We start from the raw sequence: 24,153 nt of genomic DNA, 5'->3' as shown, positions 1-24,153 counted from the left end.
GACAGACGGTCTCTCCGAACGCTCATCGTCGTGTGTGTTCCCCCTCCCCATGTTGAAGTTGCGACACCACCGCCGAACAGACGACTCGTCCATTACATTGTCTCCATACACCTCCTTTAATTGGCGATGAATATCACATGGGCGAACGTTTCTTGCATTGAGGAATTTAATCACTGCCCTCACTTCACAACTGGCGGCGTTCTCAATTTTTTTAAACATTGTAAACAATCACAGAAACAACACAGGCAATGCTAGCGTCACGCAACTTGGCTCAGAGAAGGCAGACAAGCCACTGAAGCTATCTGACCTCGTCCAGCGGCTACTCGCGTCGTCAGCACTTCATGCGGCACGAACGGGTACTACTTTCCGGATGACCCTCGTATATCTAGAAATTTAGATGAAGCTCCATTTAACTCTATATTTTTAATTGGCTGTGGCTGCGAGGTTACAGAGATAACATGTGGCAGAATTGTATAAAGTTTGTCTGGCAAAAATTTACCAAATATTGAAATCGTACACCACCGTATCTGATGGACGAAGGCGCACTCTTTGCAACTATAGTTTAGCTCAACATCATTCGATTGTTTAGTCAAAAAGTTAATCACTAATTTTGAAATAACTTTCATTGATTTCTTCCTTCTGGTGATTTTAATACCGTCTGCTGCCGCCGCCGAAGTGACTGACTTTGAAAAGTAAGATTTTTAAAAATGATGATTCTCAAGACAGGAAGACGACATACGAATGTAATGGTTGTTCAGCAGATAGTTCCAGTTTCAAACTTCGGTCAATATTATTCATTATATCTACATTTCCGGGTTCCTTCGCCCACTAGGGATTGTAGGCTAGTGCATGGAGCTTTCGACAACCATTTTGATGGCTACCGGATTACATTCTGAAAAATAACTCCTGATGCCTCATACAAAATAAAAGCAATGATTTTCTACGTACCCGCAAGCAACGTGGGAAAGTAACTTGACGTCATACCGTAAACGAGTGAATTTCACCCGTCGCACGGTTTAGTTCTGAATAAGTCCACTTCGCCATAAAAATTATCTTAATCAAAGTTTGATGTTTGGCTTATATCCTGCATTTGCACCGCCCCTCATTTTCTTTCCCCTGCTTCGTCGAGGATTCGCGTCATCGCCTTACTATCGCCGTGCTTAGAGCGAATGATAACTACTGGTCACCTGCGGAGTGAGATGGATCTCACTAGCTCTGGCGCGGTGCAGGACTCTCGGCAAATATGTAAAAAATATAACGGGACCTCAAATCAAATAACCGAAGGATACAAACCCTTATGAGGCGAATCGCCAAGGAGAGAGAGAGATGAGACGGATGACTGCTTTGTCGTAGCCAGGGGCACTAAAAAGGAGGGTGAGGAAGGGAGGGGAGGTGTTGCCTGGAGGGGAGGCGGATGGGGAGGGAAGGAGGGGAGGTCGAGCGTCGAATGGGGGAGAAGGGAGGCGAGTAGGATGGGAGATCTGGCAGGGGAGGGAGGAGGGAAACAACTCTCCGGCGCAGGTTGGCGAAAATAAAAAAATAAAATGGAAACGGGTGAAAAAAGAAGAGAATCGCACGGCGCGGGGGGAATATATGCGGTCGTACTTTCCGCTCACTGTTCATTCCTCGTCCGTCACCCGTTAAAGGAGCAACTTCCAACCACGGTGCCCCCATTTGGAGTTTTGCATTCATCCAGAGTGCCGATTGAGGACCAACAAGGATTCCCCCCCTCCTATCAACAGGAAAACGGTGCGTCTTTATTATTTGAAGCTGAAGGCTTGTTCGAGTGCATTTTATTCAACGAGGAATAACAAGACGGCTAACCGACGGTACGAGGCCTTTGACATCCGTTACGGAGCTTGGCGATTCATTCAAACCTGGTGAGTACTAAGCAGGACGAAATCCATGTTGTCGAAATCAATGCTCCCTCCTTTGGAGAGCCGAACTTCCTTATTCCTTATGGTGAAATGTAAACATAATATTAGGTGATTTGCGTGTGTAGTAATTCTGTCTTCGTCTGACTCGAAACCCTCTCGGACTAATGGACAGTTATCATTACTTGGTGGCTACTTGCGACCTTGTTGTCATCAGTCCTCGTGCACTGTGCTCATATACATCACGAAGTCAGGGCCGACTAGTCTTGCTTGCTAGTCTCTGAGTATCCACTCCTTTTGTTCGTCTGAGCTCCACATGGCACAGCCGAGTCATATAAGAGTGGGATGCCATTTGTAAGGAGATCTATTCAAGCCATGAGGTAAAAACGGAACGTTTCGATCTATGAGCAAGAGAAAGTTACGAGGCGAGTGCAAAGGCCTACTGTACAACTTGTTGAGCTTGAGCTCCGTACGTCAACGCGACGTCGGCAGAAATTAAATCTAAAAAAAACTAGCGCAAAAAAAGAATTCGTATTAGTATCATATTTCAGCATTTTTAAACGAAATCGCATCCCGAGCTTCTAATTCCACAAAAGTACTAAACATGATCACGCAATAGAAAAAGTGGGATTTGAATTACTCTTTGCATTTAGGAATCAGACTTCTAGAGCAAAGGAGTGTGTTTTTTTGAACTAACGCACTTTTTAAATAGGTAGTTCGCTAGTATTCAATTTATACGTGTATGTCAAGCAGTCACTTCTTTTTAATTGATTACCTCACTTATGCGTTTTCGCAGTCCCCATTCTCCGGTATAGCTGTCAAATGCTTCATCGGCGACCACACCTCACACGTGATCACGAAGTGCAAACAATAACACGACCCTCCTCACTCCCTGTGCGCTGCCACGTGCTCTCGTCGACGGCGGAGACTTCAACGGCCGAGTTCAGGCGTTGAAGTCTCCGCCCCTCGGCACTTGCGCCCGAACCTTTCGTATATAATGTATTGTGCACAAACTTAAAGCGTTCAACTCAGTTATTTTTTTAAAAACATTTTCACGAAATACTAAGGTTTACCAGTAACGGAATGACAATGCATACAAAGTACAGTCGATACTACGAATATTACACCTGAAATCGGGGTCGGTGAATAGTTATGAAAAATGCATTGAGATAAAAATATTCTCTTTTTCTTGTGTACCTAATGCATCAGAAAGTTATGAATGAAACAGATAAGCATGTAAATTATTTTGCATACAATTATCAAATACCAAGTTTTTTCCAATAATCTGCTTACGGTTGCGGTGGGTGGCAAAAAGTTATTAGTTAATCCAGCTCTGCTAATACGGCACACAAAATGACTTCTTGTTTTGATTAGCTCTGTCAGACGAGTATGAAATGAAGGTTTTTTTTACCAACTGCGAACATTAAATGCGTGAAATGTATCTGTAAAATGAAAATCTAATGCTGAACACTACAAGCTTCTTCGATTGTCCATTATGAAGAATTTGCACCTTAAAATAATTGAGCTGTTTTCTCACGACTCAAAAAAATCCAACTGAAAATGAAACCATCCCATAAGCTCGCATTCACAAATAAACAACAAAAATTATCGTGGAACACTCCAAATATTTCATAGAATCTCGAAAATGTGTTGCTTCGACCAAACCCGAAGACGATTTTCCCATGAATACAATATAGTATCCAATGTGAGATACGGAAAAAATTAAAATTTTTCCAAACTAATCCACAGTTGTATTTCTTACCAAATGCCAAAGGTGGATAAACGTTTAATGGGTGAGAAGCGTTTAGTAGTGAGGCACTGAGTTCAATTAGATACTGCAGTTAACTCCTGAATGATCAACTGATGGATAGTACTGAATGCAGTAGGATATTATAATATCCCGCTAGTTCTGAATAATTACGTGATCAGAAGTTTCTTACATTTGACGATTTAAGACGCAAAGTTTCGTTAAAAATGGTACAATAGAGTTTGCAGAGAAATTATTGCATCGAAAAGAGTAAGTATGCCACAAAGTTTGTCAAATTGTGAAATAATAAGGTAGACCAAACAAAGAAATAAGAAATAATTTTTGAGGGTACAGTATTCAAGGATTTGCGGGTCTGGCTTTTCATTCTTACAGGTTATATTTTCTCCTCTCCTCCTGTGTGCCGTTCCTTGTACGATTAAAAGCAAATTAATCGAGGATGGTAAATCAAAATGCCTGTACATTGAGAGGTTTTTAAACACTCTAAATAATTTATCCTGTCCTTTCGTAAGCATAGTTTATCACTAAAATATTCAATAGAACCAATAAGATGAATGGTACGAGCAAAACGGAGGGAAAAAGTTTTAAAATGATTGTTAGGCTTTCAAGAACCCTAATATCCTAAATAGAAAGAAAAATATCAAATATTCTAAAAACTATAAGCCATAGATTGATATCGTTAATTTTTCTTCCCTAGAAATAAGATGAGAATCCTATTACTCTGAATAACGCATGGAGTTCCTTATGTATAGAACTTGATCCAACTTTGGTCTCTTAGATCCACCTTTTTTTAACTCGAATTTCTTTGCGAAATTGTCAACTGTTGTTTAATTATCCTATAGAAAATGCTTGATCAGTTATATTTACACCAATAAATACAAATATTTAAAGGTATGGGTTACGCTTAAAAAGAAAATGTAATGCGCGTTATAATTTTACGAGAAATGCATCACCATATAGCATCAGTTCGGTCCTAAAAAAAGAAATTTGGATTTCGTTGAAAAGCAAAGGTTTTCTCAAGGTGGGCAGTAGACGAACGTTTTCGAATAATTTACATTGATATATGGAATTATGTGAATGGATATTTCATTTGTGGTGCAAGTGGACAAAAAATACAGAGTTGAATTTTATAAAAAATCACAATCCACCTAATGTTGAATTAAAGAACGTATGCTTCACCTAACACTGCTGTTTTCCGCATTTCACCAGCTAATAGATTTTTAACGCGTGATGCCATACATTGTTTTCGATGATCGATGGTAAATGCAAACACTTCGCGTTGCTTGGAAAGTCGTTCGTTTTAAGGGAAAGGTAAATCGAATTGCTTATTAATTCATGGCTTCACCCAGTCACGTTCAGGGACGAATGCAGACGTCGGCGAAAAATAATGTTTCTATAAAGCACTCATGCATGTAGATTTCACTCCAAATTCCGTCCAACTTGGGTCTAAGAAAAATTTGATTAGCGAATTAATAGGCGTGTATTGATCATTTTGATGAAACACGTCGAGGACAGGGTAGTAGCTAATTGTTTTCATCAGTCGTTCTGTGGAAATTATAATGATCGATGTGGTCTGTTATTTCTGTCTGTCTTAAATCGAGGATAAAATGTCCTACCTTAACGATTCATTATCAGGGATCTCCTCTCTACAACAACGAGGTACTTAGCTTTCAAATGCTCGCAGCTCGTGACAGCGTGTTGCCAGGTTCACAGAAAACCAATTTGCACGACCGGTTCCTCCAACTTGATGATAATACGAACTTAAAATATGAACGAATTGATAAGCTCAGAGCCCATCAGTGGTGAATCTATAATTTGATTGATAGCCGGCGGCTTCTGATCCAGTGGGATCTGCTTCCTTTGAAAATGAGTTCACGTAAACAGATATGCAATTTTGGAAAAGTTGCTCTAAGGATTAGAGGAAAGAGGAACCTTAATAGTGTATCAGCAGTCTGGTATCAACGCACCCTGGTAATATTGAGAATTATACGAAGAGTTAACAGAATATGTTTGAAGATTTTGCATCCACGCGGAATGCCTTTAAGGAGACGGAGATACCATCAGGGATGGTTCATTATTTAATCACTATTTCTCACAATTTTAATAGTGATTAATTAATCAATGATTATTGTTTAAAAACGAAATATTTAAAAAAACTTTCAACATAATCCATTCATATTATTCAGCCTAAATAGAACCTAAGGGTTGGATGTTCCCGAAAGACGTATTTCAAAAAATACTATTGTTTTTTCCACGTATTTATTTCATCATTTCTGCATGACTTCTCCTTCTTCATCCTTTACCGACACTCCTTCCCTCTATCGCGGCGGCCTTTTGCATTCCACAACCTATCAATATTTCCTCCGCCCGCTTTTTATTTTTTCTTCGGATTTACCCCGGCAACTTCCTCTATTCCTTCACCGTATTTAAAGCTCCAGCGTTCGTCTTCCTCTCTGTTCGCTGTCAATCAGTATTATTTCTTTAGTTATTCACTCGAGAGTTGACAGGAACCATCTGAAGAGGAAAATGCGTGGAAAACCGCCAATGGGGTCTAAGACATTGTGTTCCGAGCAGCGGTGGCAGAGTGGGGGTTGTTCCGCCGTCAGGGCTTATAGAAAAGGGCCCTTGGGACGGTGGGGGCTGCTCTCGAGTAGGAGTCGAGGTCGGCGGGGAACCCCCCCCCCCTCCTCCTAGGGGAGGTGGGGTGGCGCCTGGAGCATCAAGCACCACCACCACCCTCCCTTGTGAGAGCACACCCCCTCCTCTTCTCTTCCCTGCCCTGCCTGACCTCCACCTTCGCACCTGCGAGATGCAGTCTCAGCCCCCCCGCCTCCGGGAAAATGCGCGAATCCAGCCAAGGTCGGGGGGGAGCCCACCCCTGACTCACGCCCCCACGATCCCTCTCTTAAAATCCCCCCGTTCTGCTCAACCCCATCTATTTCTTTCCCCTTGCTCGTGGTGACGCATCTCTGAAAATATATTCGCAGATCTGTATGCGTGTCCGGGTTGCGAGCGGGGGCCCGCCCTCCGGTCGAGGGTCCATCTGCAATTTGGGCCCCAGTCGTCGCTGAGAAAACTCTGCATCGCGCGCCCCGATCCACGGGACGTTGCAATGTTTATAGCTAGAAATGCTTATGGTAAACATTACAGTTGGTTTGGGGGCGCCACAGGCTCGGACTGTGCCCTAGGAATGGAATCCCGAATGGATTAAAGTAAATTAAAGCAGGTGGCTGCTTTTAAATAGTAATTACCAAGATAAGTTGCAAAACAATTTCGTAACTTATAAGATAATAGGAATTTAAATGCTTTGTGACTTTTTCGAGGCCTTGAGGGAATCTGATTGTACTGAGCCAAGACTGGTCAGCAATAGATTACGTACATCAATTATTTAACTTAGTTCAAGAGTTTTTTGCACCTAGGGATAGTAGTGGAACGAGATACTACGAGGTCACCTTTCACAGTTCTTGCAGTTCTCCCGTGAGCAAGGCCATTTGAATTCCAAAATGTGGCGCTCAACCGGAACTCGAGCGCAAAGGCCGCTATTTCCTCCTAGCGGTAACGCGGTGGTCGTCTGGGCAAAAAATCCTTCAAAATTGATAACAAAAGTCCACCGCGATTATGAGCGGAGGCTGATGTGCATAAAAAACAAACAAAAGAAGGTCGCAACCTGAAAGCCCGTGTTTTTCGCATTAGAGCGAGGACGACACTAAAGGGCGAAAGTTAATTTCTTTTAGTCGTCGATTCCGCGTCGGACCAGCTGCGATGGAAGCTATGCGGGCCATTGCAGAGTTTACCAATGAGGAAGGGAAAAGTGAAGCGACCGTTTCGACGGGAGAGGGAGATCTTCACTGAAGGACGGAGAGGGTCCGGCAGGATTCCGAGGAAGCCACGGCTGCACCGTCCGAAGGAAGAGTCGTGCGCGATAGGGAAGTAAAGGAATCGATTCGGAGCCCTGCAATGTGATTCGATTGACTTAAACCGTGATGACTCGTGATAAACCGTGATTGTGTGCTTAGCGCACCCAATTGTACACGTAAGACCGCATTCTAATCGTATATTCGTTGAGAAAACGTGATGGAATCAGACAATTACGCATTTATTTTCGCGGATATGATTGCACTGGGAACTGGGGTGGGTGGCTTTCCTTCCCTCGGTGGGGGTGTTATGGTGGAGAGAAGATTGTCTGCTCCTCCTCAGATGAAGCTGTGAATCCATCCTTCAGGAGATTAAAAGTGTTGCGAGATTAAACTGGTGCTGGAGAATCTTCATGGCCTAAAATTGGGACAAATGAAACGGAATTGGGAATAATGAATGTTAATCTTAAGTATTCATAGTAAAAACAGCGAGTCTCCCCAAAGCAGTCGATTTTAGAGGTGTGCACCAGAAGTTCCAATGAATATCTGCACTGTATGGTCGCGACGGAGGGGATTTTGCACCATAGGAGCACCGTGGAATGACGAGCACAAACTCTCTTGGAGGGTGCACATGCGAGTGCAACATACCATGCCGCGGAAGGAGATGAAGAGGTGCGGGCGGCCCTCGGTGTAATTGGGTGGGTGGAATGAACGATAGGACGAATGCATTGCTCACAGGAGAGTGGATGAACGGTAGACAGCTAACAAGTCCTTCATAAAAATTTGCACGTGCAGTGTCTGCAGGTGGTGAAAAAAATGCACAGAATTCTCAATACTTGGTTACATTACACAGGTTATATACGTGGTCTGTGCAATGAATACGCGAACTGGTGCAATCTAGCGGCCATGACGCGGACTACAGCCCCTGGTTCACTAGCGGCGCTAGTTGCCTGAGACCCAATGAGCCATCCATACTTGGCAGATCGTCGAGCTGTGCGTATGGTGCCAGTTGTGTTAGTTTCTGTTGTCCTTCTTTTTACTGTTTGTCGAAAATGGAAATTGACGTAATCGCGGATCCACGAATCAACAGCAAGGTTTTTGGTGAAGTGCGTATTAGGATTAATATGCACTCAGAAGGCTTGTTAACTTTGATAAACTGTTTTGGGGTGTTTCAAAGAAAGATGACCTTCGGACTCGTATCGGAAAAACGAGCCACATTCTTTGATACTTAATGCGACGGGCAGTACGCTGCACCAAGTTATTGTCAGCGTCGCTCACAGATATCATGCGACACCCGGTGTTGGCACTCAGGGAGGCCTTTTGTTCCAGGACCCCAATACAAGGCCTCCGACATGAGTGCGGGGCGCGCAGCACGTGCACAACAAAAGGCGCACCAGAGAGGAGAGGAGGGGCCACCGCGAACGTCAGAAGACAAAAGAAGACCGTCAACCGTCTCGAAGGATGATCCGCCAAGGCGAGAGATCCCTTTAAGTTATTCAGGTCGCGGTTGAGTGAACATTTTCGTGGACACCTACGTGGAGGACTTGAAGCAACTCATGTCTCTGTATTTCGACCGTTGAAGTCACTTTCAGCCGTGGATTCTGATTAGTAAATATGAGCCCTGACCCGGTTACAACTGTATGCGGGGAGGGAGACACTGTCAGTATTCTCAGAACAGCGCGTGCAATTGACGAATACACTTGACACACAGTCTACAAAGTGATCATCAGGTCACAGGCTTCAGGCGTTAAAATAAAATTTTCCAGTTTATTAACGTCAGGATCCTTACGTTAGGATCAATATCCTAAATACACTTTAAGCAAATCTCTCATTTGAAAATTCTCAGAAAATATTGCACAATCCATATTAAGACGATAGGCATGTGTGTGTGTGTGTATATATATATAATATAGATGTTTATATGTATGTATATATGCATGTATATGTGTGTATATATATGCATACATATATATATATATATGTATATGCATATATATATATGTATATGCATATATATATATATATATATATATATATATATACACATACATATATATATATACACATACATATATATATACACATACATATATATATACACATATATATATATATACACATATATATATATATATATACATATATATATATACATATATATATATATATACATATATATATACATATATATATATATACATATATATATACATATATATATATACATATATATATATATATATATATATATATATACATACATATATATATATATACATATATATATATATATACATATATATATATATACATATATATATATATACATATATATATATACATATATATATACATATATATATATATACATACATATATATATATATATATATATATATATATATATATATATATATATATATATATATATATATATATATATGTATGCGGTATTTGGTAAAACTACCGCTTGGCTACTGCACTTAACATTACCGCACGTGAGGAATACTTATTCGTCAAAAATTCAGCGATCTCTCCAGAGTTTGAAACATATTTACAAATAGAAATGATCACGAAAAAGTAAAAACCTTCCAATTATTAGTTTGTAACCTCTACGTCTCGGGTGTAAAACCTAAATACGTAGCCGTGAAATGACTGGCCGTCTTTTCTGCCCATCACAGGAAAATAACGTGCGGCCTAATAAAGTTTCGAAACAACTTCACTTTTGAATTTATCTAGTTTTCAGCAAGACCATAGAGTTTCCAGATCGTTAGCAAGCTAACAGATGCGTGAACGCAATGAATTTATCCCGTTCGTGGCCCTATACCCACCAGCTACTTTGACCCCAAAATCGATGCGTCACAAGAATATGTCGGGTCACCTGTGCATTATATGCTCTAAGTGTCATCAAAACATTCAGCGGACGGGTCATCGCCGTATTCTGTCTCCGTCCAGCGTTGCCGCAGATACAAAATCTGGGTATGACAGCGGCCCAAAAAATCACCCCAAAACTGGATGTGCATGAAAACGTAGCTTTGCTTTGAATTATTCAACTTATGAAGAAAACCTTAGCCTTCGTCATTTCGTGCGGTGCATCCTGCATGCCAAGCGTGTTGTCACCCCTCGGCACACATTCTAAGACGTGGTGTACCATCATGCGTTAAGGTGAGTGTTCTCACGGGTCAAAGGGGATTCTCCTCATGAAGCCGAGTGTAGTGCTCGCACTACTTCCATTTGCCGTTGTCCTCGGAGGAAACCGAGTTGCTCCAAGTGCCTGACCTCGACCCAATAGGCTGCCTCCCTTGCGGAAAATGAAATTCGCATAATTTTGCCGATTCGGGAGGATTCTCTGCCATTTGAGCAGCTTTGAAAGTGAGGGGATTACTAAATGTTCAAGTTGTTTGGGCGGAATTAGGATCTGAGAGCTCCCGCCACGCCCTCTGCGCGTTTCGTTCAGGCACGATTTTCCCTCGGCATTATACCGAGCCAAAGAAAAGTAAAGGTGGGTGTAAAAGGGCGGAAAGTGGACTAAGGTAGGGGGGCGCGAATGTGGTTTTGGGAAGGAGGGAACAGTGGTGAATCCCGACGTTCTTGGAAGAGTCGTCCTCTGCTCTGGCATGCGGGTCAAGGTCGCCGCCGTTCGGAGTTTGCCATGGCCCGCGATTTACCGTTGCCGCCCCTATGTTCTCTAATCATTCCGCTAAGTGCCCCTGATTGATTTGCCGACGACCTCGGAAGGAGGAGTCGGGGAAGAACGGTATCTAGCGACGGAATCAAGCAAATGAGATTAATTTTTGACTTTAGGAGAAAATGTAAACGTAATTAAATGCCTTTTCAGGCAACCATAAAATATTACGGTAGTGATAACGTTTATTCATTATCAGAAAACATTGTCCTCCTTCCCGCAGGCCGTGACTGTTATTACTACTTTACCTTTCCGTTTGTGACTTGTTCAGTGTTGGGCAAATGCATGCGTTTCACATAAGCAATAATAAATGAAATGAAAAACAAGACTGAGTGTAAAGGTAAAAAATGATGGATATCACCGCAGGAAATATGTGTCCGAAAGTACGCAAGTCTGGATTGAGCTACAAAAAAAAAGGTCAACAGGGCATTGCACAAAAGAGAGAAGCTTCTCCTTGGAGGAAGGACCCTGCTCGAATCAGCCCCGATTCGACCTGTATCCCTCGATCGGCTTATGCGTATTGCTAACCAGTCACTCCGCTATCTCCTTCATACAAAATCATCTAATTGGATTTCGACGAGCAAAATTATTCGTGCATTAACTTTCATCACTTCGTGATACCGGGTACCACTGAGGTGGCACCCGGTATCACGAAGTGATGGAAGTGATCTCCTTCATGAGTGGCGTCAAAGAGATTCAGATAAATCCGCATGAAATAAGTTATAGATTTCAAATAAAAAAACATGCATATCCTCGTATCTAATCCTGAAACAGTGATGTGGCAAAGGTCAATGCTGGTAGTCTCAAAATATATCTTCTTCCCATGGCAATAGTATCAAGGAGAACGTTAACGCGTTTCTGAGTCATCATGTTGCCCCAAAATATTTCCGCAAGGCTTCGCATCCAGAGGTGCGGATGGACTTGCCCCCAACCCCCGCGGGACTCTTCGGGGACCGTGAAAACTCGGCCTTCAGCGACAACCCCTACTCCCCTCCCGCGTGGTGGGTCCGGCTGACCTTCAGGGGACGGAGGCGTTGAAAAACGAGTCAAGGTGAAGAGGGGGGATGCACCTGATTGTAGCGGGGGTGGGGGGGATTCCCCTCCGCCCCCCCCTCCCCTCGCCCCCTTGTCATTCGCACGCTGCTGCCGCCGCCTCATCTGCGGGGTGTCGTCCCTCGGGAGGATATGGGTGTCCCGACGGACAGCGCCGGGGGAGGCGCCCGGACCTATCCGATCACAACGTCGTACTTTTCTCTCCATCCCCTTCGATCGCGCCCTCCGGGGCAGAGGGAGGCCCGGAAGGTTTATGGTCCTCGGAGAGCCCGGGTCGAAAATCTATTTTGGACCTCACGTGCCCCTGCCACTTTATTAAAGACTAACTTGATGACCATTGCCGATGAAATGGCTGTTAGAAGGGTGAAAGCAGAGATGATAAGGTCGCTCGTATGAAGTTTACGGGTAATCTGAAATAAGATGGTCTTAAGGGAAACAATGGGTGCGATTAAAAAAATTATTTCTTGCGCATTGTCACTACTACGCATTTGTTTTCATTTTGAGTATCCGTAATCAAATAAACGCAAATTCCGAGAGAGAGAACTCTCAAATTCATTTCGATCCTTCCTCGAGGATTGCGGACAGGATTATTGGAGCATGCGTGTTAATTCGCGCATTTGAAAGAAGAATCGAGGATGCAAAAGATCCCCCCGAAGACCAAGAGGCCAGATGCGGAGTGCAGACAAAGGAAATGCGGCAAAATTTACATTTTTCCTTATCAAGGCCGATGGCGCGTGGAAAAGCTTCGGTTTAATCACTCCATCGTGATGATTTATTGGAAGGGTCACCCGAAGTACAATCAGAGGGCGAGTCTCTTAATTCATTTAGAATTCCGATAGAGTTTGAAGCCTTCGCGTGAATCCCACCATGGTGGCGGAGCCCTTGGCCTGGTTAGAGCGGGCCGCGCCCGCCGGCGGAGGGGGCCGCGGGGATGGGAGGGCTACGCCTCGATTCACGAATGAAGTGGCGGCCGATTTGAACTATTGGGCCCACATTTCAGCCACTCCGGGAAGGAATCACCCTTTATCCGTGAATTAGGCGAGGGATTGGGTCGTGAAGGTTGGGGAGGGGATTATTGGGGTGCGGTGGGGATTATTGGGGTGCGGCGGGGACAAGATGGCGTCTGCGGGTGAATTCACCCTCGGCGTGGTGCTCACGGTGCTTGCGAGAGAGCCACAAGGGTGCCAGGTGACACTTTGGTCCCATGAATGGTGTCGGCTCTCGTTCCTTGCTCGAAAATAAGCGACGCTGCGTCATGGCCTCCCGATCACCCCGAAGGCAAGTAAATCCTGCAATTGAATCTGTCATAATCACAATATATGGAGTTTTCAGAACAGAATAGGTTAGATAGAAAAATAGGCTATATAATTACTGGCTTTTTCATTAGACAAGACTTTCCATTTTAATTTAGAGTGGACCAAGTTTGACATTCTTCGAAATAAGGTGAACAGGGACACAGGAAACCGACTGACCTGATTAAGCGGTAGATTATTGAAATTTTTTGGATATAGTTTCAACATTCAGACCCGCATGTGTCACACAAGAATATGTTGGTACTAAAAATGCATAATTGGTCACTATATCACCAATACTCTCCTGGATTTTAAGCAGTTTCAATACGCATGTAATGGCATCTGCATGGAATGACAGTTGTGATAGTTACACATGGTGACATTACACTTTACAGTAAATGACCCTCTAATTTAAATATGACGGTCTATATATATATATATATATATATATATATATATATATATATATATATATATATATATAAACTGCTCTAAAGACGGAACAAAGGTTACGGAGAAAAAAACTCACTCAACAAATCATGAATCCTGCCTGCCACAAGGTTGTTTCCGAAATTATTTTCAATGACATGAAGTTCTATGGAGGCACAGGAAGCGTAGATGAAAACCCAGGACGATAGGCGATGCAAAAAAAGAGCCAGCACGTTGGGGAGAAGGGAGGGCACGTCCCCCCCCCCCCATCCCTCGTCTAGCGGCGACGCGCTTACTTTCATGACCGTCTGGATTCATCTCCCCTCCCCCCAATTGCCTTTCTGTTTTTGGTGATGTGCAGTCGGAGATCCGTCGCATGACCCTCGCTCAGGAGCTGTTGAAAGACCTCGCTGCTGATCCCGATTCGCTCAAAAGGATCATAAGCGGTGACGAATTATGAATATATGGTTATGGCGTCAAAACCAAAGCCCAATTGTCCAAATGGAAAGACCCAGGAGAACCAAGACCGGAAAAAGCACGTGAAGTTCGATAAAATGTCAAGGTTTTGCTCAATTTTTTCTCCGATTACCGGGGCGTAGTGCATTGGGAGGTATTACCGCAAGGTCGAACGGTCAATAAGGAGAAGCAATGCGAAGAAAACGTCCGGAATCATGGAATAACAATTCATGGCTTTTGCATCACAATAATACACCTGCTCACTGATCGTTGGTTGCGAGAGATTTTCTGGCCAAAAACAACACCCCAATCATGCCTCAGAAACCATATTCACCGGATTTGGCGACTTTTTTCTGTTCCCAAAACAGAAGAAACCTATGAAAGGACAGAGATTTGCAACGATTGAGGAGATAAAGACTGCATCGCTGGAAGAGCTCAAGGCTATACCATAAAGTGCTTATTGGAACTTCTTCGAGGATTGGAAAAAGCGTTGATACAAGTGTATTATATCTGGGGGGGGGGGTTCCTTTGAAAGGGACAACTTGAAAAATGAAGAATAAATAAATATTTTTTCATAAAAAATATAAAGTAACCTTAATTTGTGAACACACCACGTATACCGGTTGGCTTTTTCATTATGGATTATTAGATGAACTCGGGACAATCTTGGTCATGGGCTCCCGACACTTGAATATAAACATATCAGATAGGTACACATATCTTCTCGAATGCCGGAAGCTATACAGAAGATAGATGACCCGCGGTCCTTGATGAAATCCCGAAAAATCCTGCATCTGTCCTCGTGTGTTGCATCGTTACCGGGCGTGTTCAGTGCTGTACACACACCTCCCGTCCCCTCCACCTCTCTCTCTCTCTGCGCAGCGACGCTTTTCAAACCCCTGCCTTCCGAGACGCAGTGTCACTATTTTTGCCTTGCCACAACCAAGCTAATTGAAATAGTACAGGTTTGAAACACTCTATGTAGCAGACTCGAATTTTTCAGCTATTTTTTTTGAGAAAAATATTTTTTACCCGAATAACTCCTAAATTAGAATTAGGACTGCATTAAATATGACAAAAATAAATGCACGTCGCTTTCCAACCGAGGGCAGCTTGCGTAACGCCTCTAGCCTCATTATCAAGTTTCGCAATCCTTCATACTCGACCCTTCAATTGAATATTGTACACATTTTCCCAATGGTGCTCCGTCCATTGTTGCCTCGTATCCGTCACTTCCTTCTTTGCTCCAGGAGGTAAGACTAGCCTTTCAGGCCACCATTGCGCACCTGGCATACTAATCTGGTCCCCAATGCCGGAGAAAATGGAAGAAACCTAGTTACACTATTTGCGTATTTCAAGATCGTCAATTTTGTCGCTCAAATTATTGCAATGCTATAATGGTGGGGTCAAGAAGCAAATAAGTTAAGAACGGAGTCACAAGATGTTAGACAGAGATTTTAATTTGATAAATTATGTGCACCTCTTTCTCGTCGATGGGTAAAGCCAAAGCCTTCATCAAACAAAATTTTTAGCAACTCGAGATTTATTTTTCTCTTTTGAAGAGAACCTGGAATCGACTCACTTAAGATTTGGCCATTTTTGGGATTGTCTCCTCGCCTTTAGTAATGGTCACGAATTCAATTCACTTGATCTTCCGTTTTCGTAAACCCTCTGGTGCTCCTCTTCATCTCATGTCTGGCCTTGCTCTGCCCGGATAGGCGATGGGGCAAGGACATCCTCGAGTGGAGGTTAAAACAGAGTCTGGAATTAGAGGAAGACACTGGCCTCCGAAGATTGGTGAGGATTGTACGTAATCCGGGGTAAGAAACCACTATCCATGATATGTGCTAGCATTCCTCGTTACGGCATCTCCCGCAGTTTCTTTGGAATTTGTCAAAGATATAAACAGCCTAAGTGTTTAACAGTTGGCTTTAACCTCGTGGACTGTGACGACTACGAACGCCTGTTACACTGTATGTATATCCCGGGTTATAGATATAACCTGGGATCGAATCCAGACCCACCGACGATAAGTCCAGCACCTTAACGATCCAACCGTCACGCCACCTATAAAAACTTAGGGAAGAAAAGAATCACTGGAGGACCAAAATATCCCGAAGGCCCTTCGTACAATCACACTCGTTAAACATCGGTGACTCCCAAATCTATCTCTCGCAAGCAAGGGAACGGACCGAGTGCGCTCACCAACTCACGCACCGGAATGCTTCGCCTTAATTGAACTGTGGCCTTAATTCGCCCGAACAAGGGAAATAAACGTGCGAGAACAAAGGAGTGCGCAATTTCTCACGCAGCCATGCACGTTTCCTTCCTATGGTTGACGGAAGAGCGATGATGGTGGTGGTGTTGGCGGTCGAGGTGAAGAAACAGACAAAAGATCGGCGAATTCCTCAGGAGCATTCGGTCGAGAAATTGGCGCGGAAAGCGGCGGCGATTAAGAGAATTGCTCGAATTTCCAAGCTGGTTTTCTTCCTGGACAAATGGCGCGGGTTTGCGGTGCCAAGCGTTTTCTGTCGCTCAAGTTCTCGCCTCCATTGTCCCTCTTTAAAAACATTCAAGTCAAATAAATCTGTCTAAGGGTTAAATTTGAACGTGGAAAGTGGGCGGCTTCTTACAAATTGGCCAAACACCACACTGCGATGGTGCATTAAAATGAGAGAATTGTCCAAATTTTTATAACTCTTTCCACTCAGGCCTACATAGAAAATGGCGACATCGAACAGCGTTTTAGACCTTTCTTTAGATATTTTAGTACCCTACAAGCCACCACTAGGGTGTGTGGCGGGGGGTAAATACACACCAGACTAATTTTGACTCGAATAACACCCTATCGCGGTCGGATAATGTTATTCTGATCCCTTATCTTTCGTGGAAAAAGTAACATATTAAATCTATCTGTTCTACACTTAATCTCTCTAATTTTATGAGCATGATCTCTCCTGCCGTAGTAAGATCAGGGTGATAATGTAATTTCAACATCACTGCTAAAGAGACCTCCTTTCAATTCATGCAAGAGCTTCAATTTGTAATTTAACCTTCGTTCCATTCTAATAAATCAAAAGAGAGATGGTACTTTTTTCCACACTTTATTTTATAAGTCGACCGGTTTCGTCGCATAGGCGACATCATCCTGATGATGTCGCCTATGCGACGAAACCGGTCGACTTATAAAGTGTGGAAAAAAGTACCATCTCTCTTTTGATTTATTAGAATGGATTTCCACAAAGTGAAGCCTGAAACCATCGAGTTTATCTTCGCTCCATTGAGTGATTCCAAGCCTAGCTGCTCTAATATTTTGGACACGCTACTAAGTTTTTTATTACGTTTTATAAATCTAGCTCCTCTACGCAGTAGGCGATCCAATTCGGCAATGAATCCAACTTCGTGAGGATCCCATATATTACTAGCACAATATCCTTAAGGAGGCCTAACCAACGACAGAAAACATTTCTCTTTGTCCTTTTCATCACATTCACCAAGTACTAATCCTCTAGTAAATCCTAATTTTTTGTTAGCCTGTCCACATAGTCCCCGTATGTGTTTCACCCAGGAGAGGCCGTGAGTGAGGGTAATGCCTAGGTATTTAATTGAGTCTACATATTCCATATCGGTGTTCCCGATGCAGTTGGCGTTCGGATGGGAATTGCTTTTTTTCCAAAAATTTATTACTGCGCCCTTTTTTTAGCTTAATTCTAATTGTCAAGTGTCGCACAAACGTTGTATAGCATTTAGGTCATCTGATAAAGCTTCCGTGTCATCAGGATAACGGATATCGTGGTAAAACATTGCATCGTCGGAAAACAAACGTATCTTACTAGTGACTGCGAATCTTACTAGTGGCGTTGGCGGTTTCAAGTTGGGTTCAGCGCACTTCCAGGAGATTAATACTTGGAGGGCTCACTTAGATGAAACTACGGTTTGATGCTGGTGCTATGTCTATCTGTATCGCACGGCTAGGCTTCCTCGCAGCTAGACGGCGCTGTGGAGATAGAAAGCCGTGCATGCCGGCAATTGTCATCTGTTGGGTTACCAATGCCTGAGTTGTAATTAAAGAGTTTCGGCGATCCTCTGTTTGTCCTTTTCGAATAAAATAACCTTTGAGGCATTATAACAGAATGAAAAACCACTTTGCGAACGTGTTTTGTACCTGTAAATGTGCACTGTATGTGTTGCAAAAATGCAGTTAACCGCATTACAGTTATTAGATAATAATTGCCAATTAAAATTTGCATATATTAGTACTTAAAACTTGGTACAAGTACTTAAATGTGGATTAACTAGTACTTAGTAATGAGATAGGACCTGGTAATGGATTCTCCATTGCACAGCCATCGCTTTAAAAAACAATCAAACTCTTGCGAAGATAGTCACTGCTATTTAAGCCTGAACTTTATTTTACGTACATTTTGAGCATTATTCTCGGTTCACATGACAAGAGTTAACTTATATATATATATATATATATATATATATATATATATATATATAAATAAATTACATTTGTTATGCATACACTTCCTGGAGTTCTTATCCGGGGTGAGGGGTCTCTGGTCAGTAGCGATCGGCGGTCAAGGACACTCCGGGGCTCGACTGATTACGTCGTGGAATTTTGTGAAGAAGTTCCCCCCCTCCCAGTCAGAGATCGGTGAACGTCGATGCCAAAACTAGGGACCAAAGGTTTCATCTCCTTCGGAACGTTCAAGTAAAGGTGAGAGGGTTCCAGGAAGTTTGACACATCGGGGAAAAATCCAGCGTGAAGGCAGTCTCAACTTAAAGCGGGTGACATGCATGTTTAGTTTCTGATTCCACGGTTGAAGTCTGAAAACCACGTGCAGTAATGGGCGGTGATGAGGGCCAGCCAGGGTTGTAGGTGTCCGTGAACCACCGCACTCGGTAATGTTGGGCTCCAAGCGAGGAAACATTTGGCACCAATTAGCACGCGGGAGGGAGGGACCCCACCTGAAGCGATATTCACACAGCACTCGAGAAAATAGAGAATGACAACAGCAAATTTCTCCGGTTGGCACTTCGGGCTTACGGTACCGAACATGGAGAAAAGATTAAACGATACGAAAGAAGGCTGATGTTCTGGAATTATCCTAAAGAAGAATGCAGACTTTAAGGTGTTTAAACAAATGCTCCAAATTAGAAAAATATGGGAATTTTCTTCAATTGTGCGAAAGTTTCAACCGAAATACGTCGTGATAGGTTGATAAGGCGTGAAGAATCCCAAATAAGCAAACATTTTTCATTACTATTGGCCTGCGAAGTGGCATTTTACACCACAGCATTTGACTAGCACGATTTTGTGTGATATGCGCAGTTGAAAAACGAATATTACCATTGTGAATGCACTCCGATTCTCACCTCCCACGTTCTCTGTGAATCACTGAAATGGCATAACTTCAAGGTGTAGCGAGTACGCTGTCAAATTACGAAACACACCTACGCTGTTGGCAAAGTAAGATATCTTCAGGCAGAGTGCTGGTAGTCCCAACAATTTCCAGTTTTACGGCCGAACGGAGTGCGAAAAGTACGGATATAAATTGTTCTGGGTTCTATGAAATGTAATATTTGATATTGCAAGTGTACCGCGAGGCCGGGAATGCTGGGCCGTATCACAGAGCATCGGCTTAAGGGCGGATCTCATTAATCTTAAGACGGTGAATTCGCGAGGCCGTGTGTCTGCTGCCCCGGGAGGGTCCCTTCGCCTCCTCCGAGGCTGGTCGGAGCCTCTCCCCGCCCGCGTTTCGCTGGATCATCGGTCCCTCGCAGCATATCCCTCGGGGAAGCGCCAAGGAAACAAAATATGTAGGATCAATCGCCTTTGACACGGAAAGCGGTCATTGTGCTTGCAGCGGGAGCCACGATCGAAGCGGACGAGCAGGGGACACCGACGCGGCCGCATCCTCTGCCCCCATCGACCCCCGGCGCCCGCAGTTCACGCGAACCCCAGTTCTTAATGATGCAACTCTTAAGGAACGAGCTACTGAAATTACAAGCGCGCACAGTTGAAGTCTTGTCTTAGATATCGCGAATATTGATGTTATTTTCACCATGTCCTTTCAAGATTATGGCATTGAAATAGAATTTTATGTTTTCCGTTGTGTGAAGTTGCAGGACTTAGCTTTAATGGGCAGTCCAGAAATACGTCAAATTTTGAGAGAATTGGTCAACGAATCAACGAAATTTGCTGTTTTGTGAATGAGTTTATATTGATAACCCTTCTTTGCAACTGAAAATGATTATCAAAATACAGACTGACCACGGGACCTCATTCCCTTTTGACGCCTTTCCTTCCTAGTCTGCGGATGCACCCCCCCGGCATTTACACTTGTCTAGCCGTCTCAGGTTTTTCCCTCGGTAAATCTCCTTGAGGACTCATTTGCTGGACACCCTCCGTGTCTTCCTTTTCTCTTCATTCTCATTAGGAATGTCTGTCTCTCCCATTACAAATCGGATACGATCCAGATGGTTCCTTCGCAAGGAGGCCTTTTATGCCAAATCCGCCGTAAGTAATTAACTTAAATTGATCGTCGCTGACATGACTTCGTTTGAGTCAGGAGTTTCTTGACATTTTCCAAGCGTGATTTCTGCGGAGGCAGAGCCCAAATATTGGCCCTAGAGAGAGAATCATCTCTTTTCTCCCAATGGATGCTTAATTGAAGAAGCACCGTGGGGCGTGGGCACCAACAAGGAACCACGCCGACTCAAGGATAGTTAGTCCATTTACGGAGGACAAGCACGGGAGGTCACACAAACGTGACTGCGGATGACGGATGAGGAGATGCCGCGACGCGTACCCGACGAACTGCGCCCGGAAAATTGCACAGCGGCCGAGGGGTCAGGGCCGCCGACTTCTTCGGAGGAAGCGAGGGGGGGGGATTTGTGGAGAGGGTGTGAGGGAGGCTCGCTCCGTCCACTCCCCGCCCGCCCTCCGTGTCCATCGCCATTGCCGTCCGAACCCACCCTCGACCACCGTCTCGTACACGTGGACGTACTCTCCAACGAAATTTAGTTGACGGTGAGGAACTAGTCCTGTTAACTCCCAAACGCAGTTATCAGCTAGAAGAATGGTTTAGTGTACGGGTCGGAAAGGAGAAGTCTCCCCGTCCCCAATAATATACAATGCCGACCGTCGACCGCTAACGGCGGCGGGTTCGCGGTGGACAGGACGGGACAAAACATTCACGTTCGCCTAACTGGCCACAGCCAAACAAGCCACACTCCAATAAACCCTTCTTCAATTTCGAGCAAGCCCTCTTATATGGCGTGTGAATTCCAAACATGTATGAAAAGGTTATTAATATATTCCCCCCTCCTCTGACCAGACTAATACTCTTGAATATATGTAGCCTCTTCAATGTATACGCGAACTGAGGCAATAAAAACTTTATTTTGCAAAATTTAGTCTACATCGATTTTGTCCCCTGTGCAAAGTACTCTCCATTCGTACACTATGCACATATTCCATCTTCTTCTTTTCATACACTGTTTATAAAGCACCCTTGGAAGTCACTGTTCATTGTGCACTGTTGATTTTCCTAAATTCAGTTCATCAACTATCATTCGGACCATTTTTTCTACGATCGGTAAGGACAAGGGACCGTACACGGTCAGTGTTGTCGTCAACATAAGTGGTTGAAGGTCCTTGCATCATCCGTGGTGTCTTGTCGGCCATCTTTAAAACACTTAATCCACTTTAAAACGGATTTCTTCTACAGAGTATTATCACCGTAAACAGCTGTCAACATTTCAGTAGTTTCTTGATAAATTTTACCGCCCTTCACCAAAAAACTTGATACTGATTCGTTGCTCCGTGATTCCGTCAATTTCCATTTTCGACAAACAGTTGAAACAAGGACCATAGAAACTAACATAACTGGCATACCATACGCACAGCTCGACGATCCGCCAAGCAGAGGCTGCTCATTGGGTCTCAGGCAACTAGCGCCGCTAGTGGCCGAGGATTTAGTCACCGCATCCGAAAAATCACACAGCTTTTGCATAGCTGGATATGTTTAGAGCCGTTTCTCGGAATCGAACCCGGACACTCCGGTCAGCTGCCCAGTACCTTTCCCATCGGACCACACGTCAATTATTAACCTCTTCAAGGGGAGCTTAAGGAACGAAGGTCAAACTTCATCCGTATGTGTGGCTGAAAATTATGCTGGGAGTAGTTTAAATATTTCCGTCTGTTGTTTAACCAATAATAAGATGCAAGGTAAAAAATAAGAGCCAAAGTTCAGATTGAGGAAAAAAATATGATCTGTTCGTAAATAATTACAAAACCACCCAATAATAATCCACCAGGAAACCCATAATTTATCAAATTTCTTACTATATTCAACTGGCATTTAGAACTGATTTCTTTCATAAACCGTCGGCTTCCCGGAAAATTGAACCACTTGATCACGTTTCATTTCTGTTCGATGGAAGCCGAAAATAGAGGCTTTTTTTAAAAACAAAATTTGATCATTGAGATGCTCGGCTAAAGTGTCAAAAAGGTGGAGCCGAGAGTAATATCCTTCCTTTGCGCCATCCATGCCAGGGAAAATGTTAATTTGGAATCGATTTCTATGCGTAATCGGCCGACTAACAATAACTCTATCGTTAGAACACTTCACCTAGTTAAAGTGTCACATGTGAATGCCGACTTTGAAGTTACGCAGGGAGTTAAATTATAAATTTGGCGATGCTCTTACCGATGTCTGTTTGGGACGCGAATCACTGCACCACTCGCTGTAAAATTCAAAGCCAAGCTTTTTTAAATATGGCGTCAGGGGCACCAACCCGGACCACTCGTCGTTGTCCGGACAACCGTCAGGTCTCCCTTTATTGCACCATGCGCGTGGCACCTCTTGGAATGTTGGCCATCGCGAATGAGAGCGACGAAGGAGGAGGTAGGGAGAGAAGCCTTGTCCATCTCGCGCGCCCTTGAGATCCCACACCCAATGACGAAGCGCTTTCAGCTTCGGGGCATTGGAAAAACACCTGCCCCAATTATTTTCCACGTCCATTTAAATAATACAAGAGAGCCTTCTTCCAGGGTTCACATCCCAATCTCGGTCCATCGTGGCATCTGCATTGCACGACAGCGTGCTTCAAAGACTTCCCAGTCCTGTCCGTCGAGGTAGATTCCCTTTGCGGTGCCAGCACCACCCTCGCTTGTGTCCGCAGGGGGGGGTCTCCTTCGGCCCCGCCCCTATCCGGATCGCCCCTCGGCGGTCTGCCTGCCTGTTTCCTTGGCCTATGATTCCCCGGGGCGAAACGGTGCGTTGGGCGGGGAAGGCAAATCACTCCGCCGTGTTAATTACGCGCTAAATTCCCAGCTACCGTGCGCTAATTTAACTTCTTCATCTGCAAAATCCATCGCCCCTGGGCCTTCATTTCCCTCGTGGGCCATAAAAACGCTATCAATCGACTTTCCGGGAAGTATCTTCTTTAATTTGAAATTTCCAGGCTCCAGCAACGGAGGAATGGAATTAGCAATAGCGTATGTATGCATTCTAGTTCGGAAGATTAGGTATAGACTTTAAGAACTAAGGAATATTATTATAGGCTAGTCATTATTCTGCGTTCACTAATAAAGGTAAAACTCGCTCTTCATGATTTCTAGTTTGCAGAGCACATTAAGTTTCCAGCGTGCCACCATTCACTCGCGTGCCTAACGCCAGATGACTCATCGATTACATTGAAAGGTCAACTAGTGGACATTCCCTCGACT

At 43.8% G+C, this 24,153-nt stretch overlaps 1 protein-coding gene across 1 annotated transcript in view; it reads left to right on the top strand.

Moving 5' to 3' along the window:
* Nucleotides 1-1,638: 1,638 nt before the first annotated feature.
* Nucleotides 1,639-24,153, top strand: part of LOC139690639 (sodium-dependent nutrient amino acid transporter 1-like) — a 77,824-nt gene continuing 55,309 nt past the window's right edge. The window contains exon 1 of the mRNA XM_071588124.1: nucleotides 1,639-1,880. The gene's annotated coding sequence lies outside the window, so the exon portion shown is untranslated. The remainder of the gene's footprint in view (nucleotides 1,881-24,153) is intronic.

Source organism: Hetaerina americana, unplaced genomic scaffold, assembly GCF_022747635.1.
Source record: "Hetaerina americana unplaced genomic scaffold, ioHetAmer1.1.p SCAF_3, whole genome shotgun sequence".
Classification (NCBI taxonomy): Eukaryota; Metazoa; Arthropoda; class Insecta; order Odonata; family Calopterygidae; genus Hetaerina; species Hetaerina americana.
The sequence above is the reverse complement of the archived record's forward strand: the minus strand, read 5'-3'. Positions and strand labels throughout refer to the sequence as shown.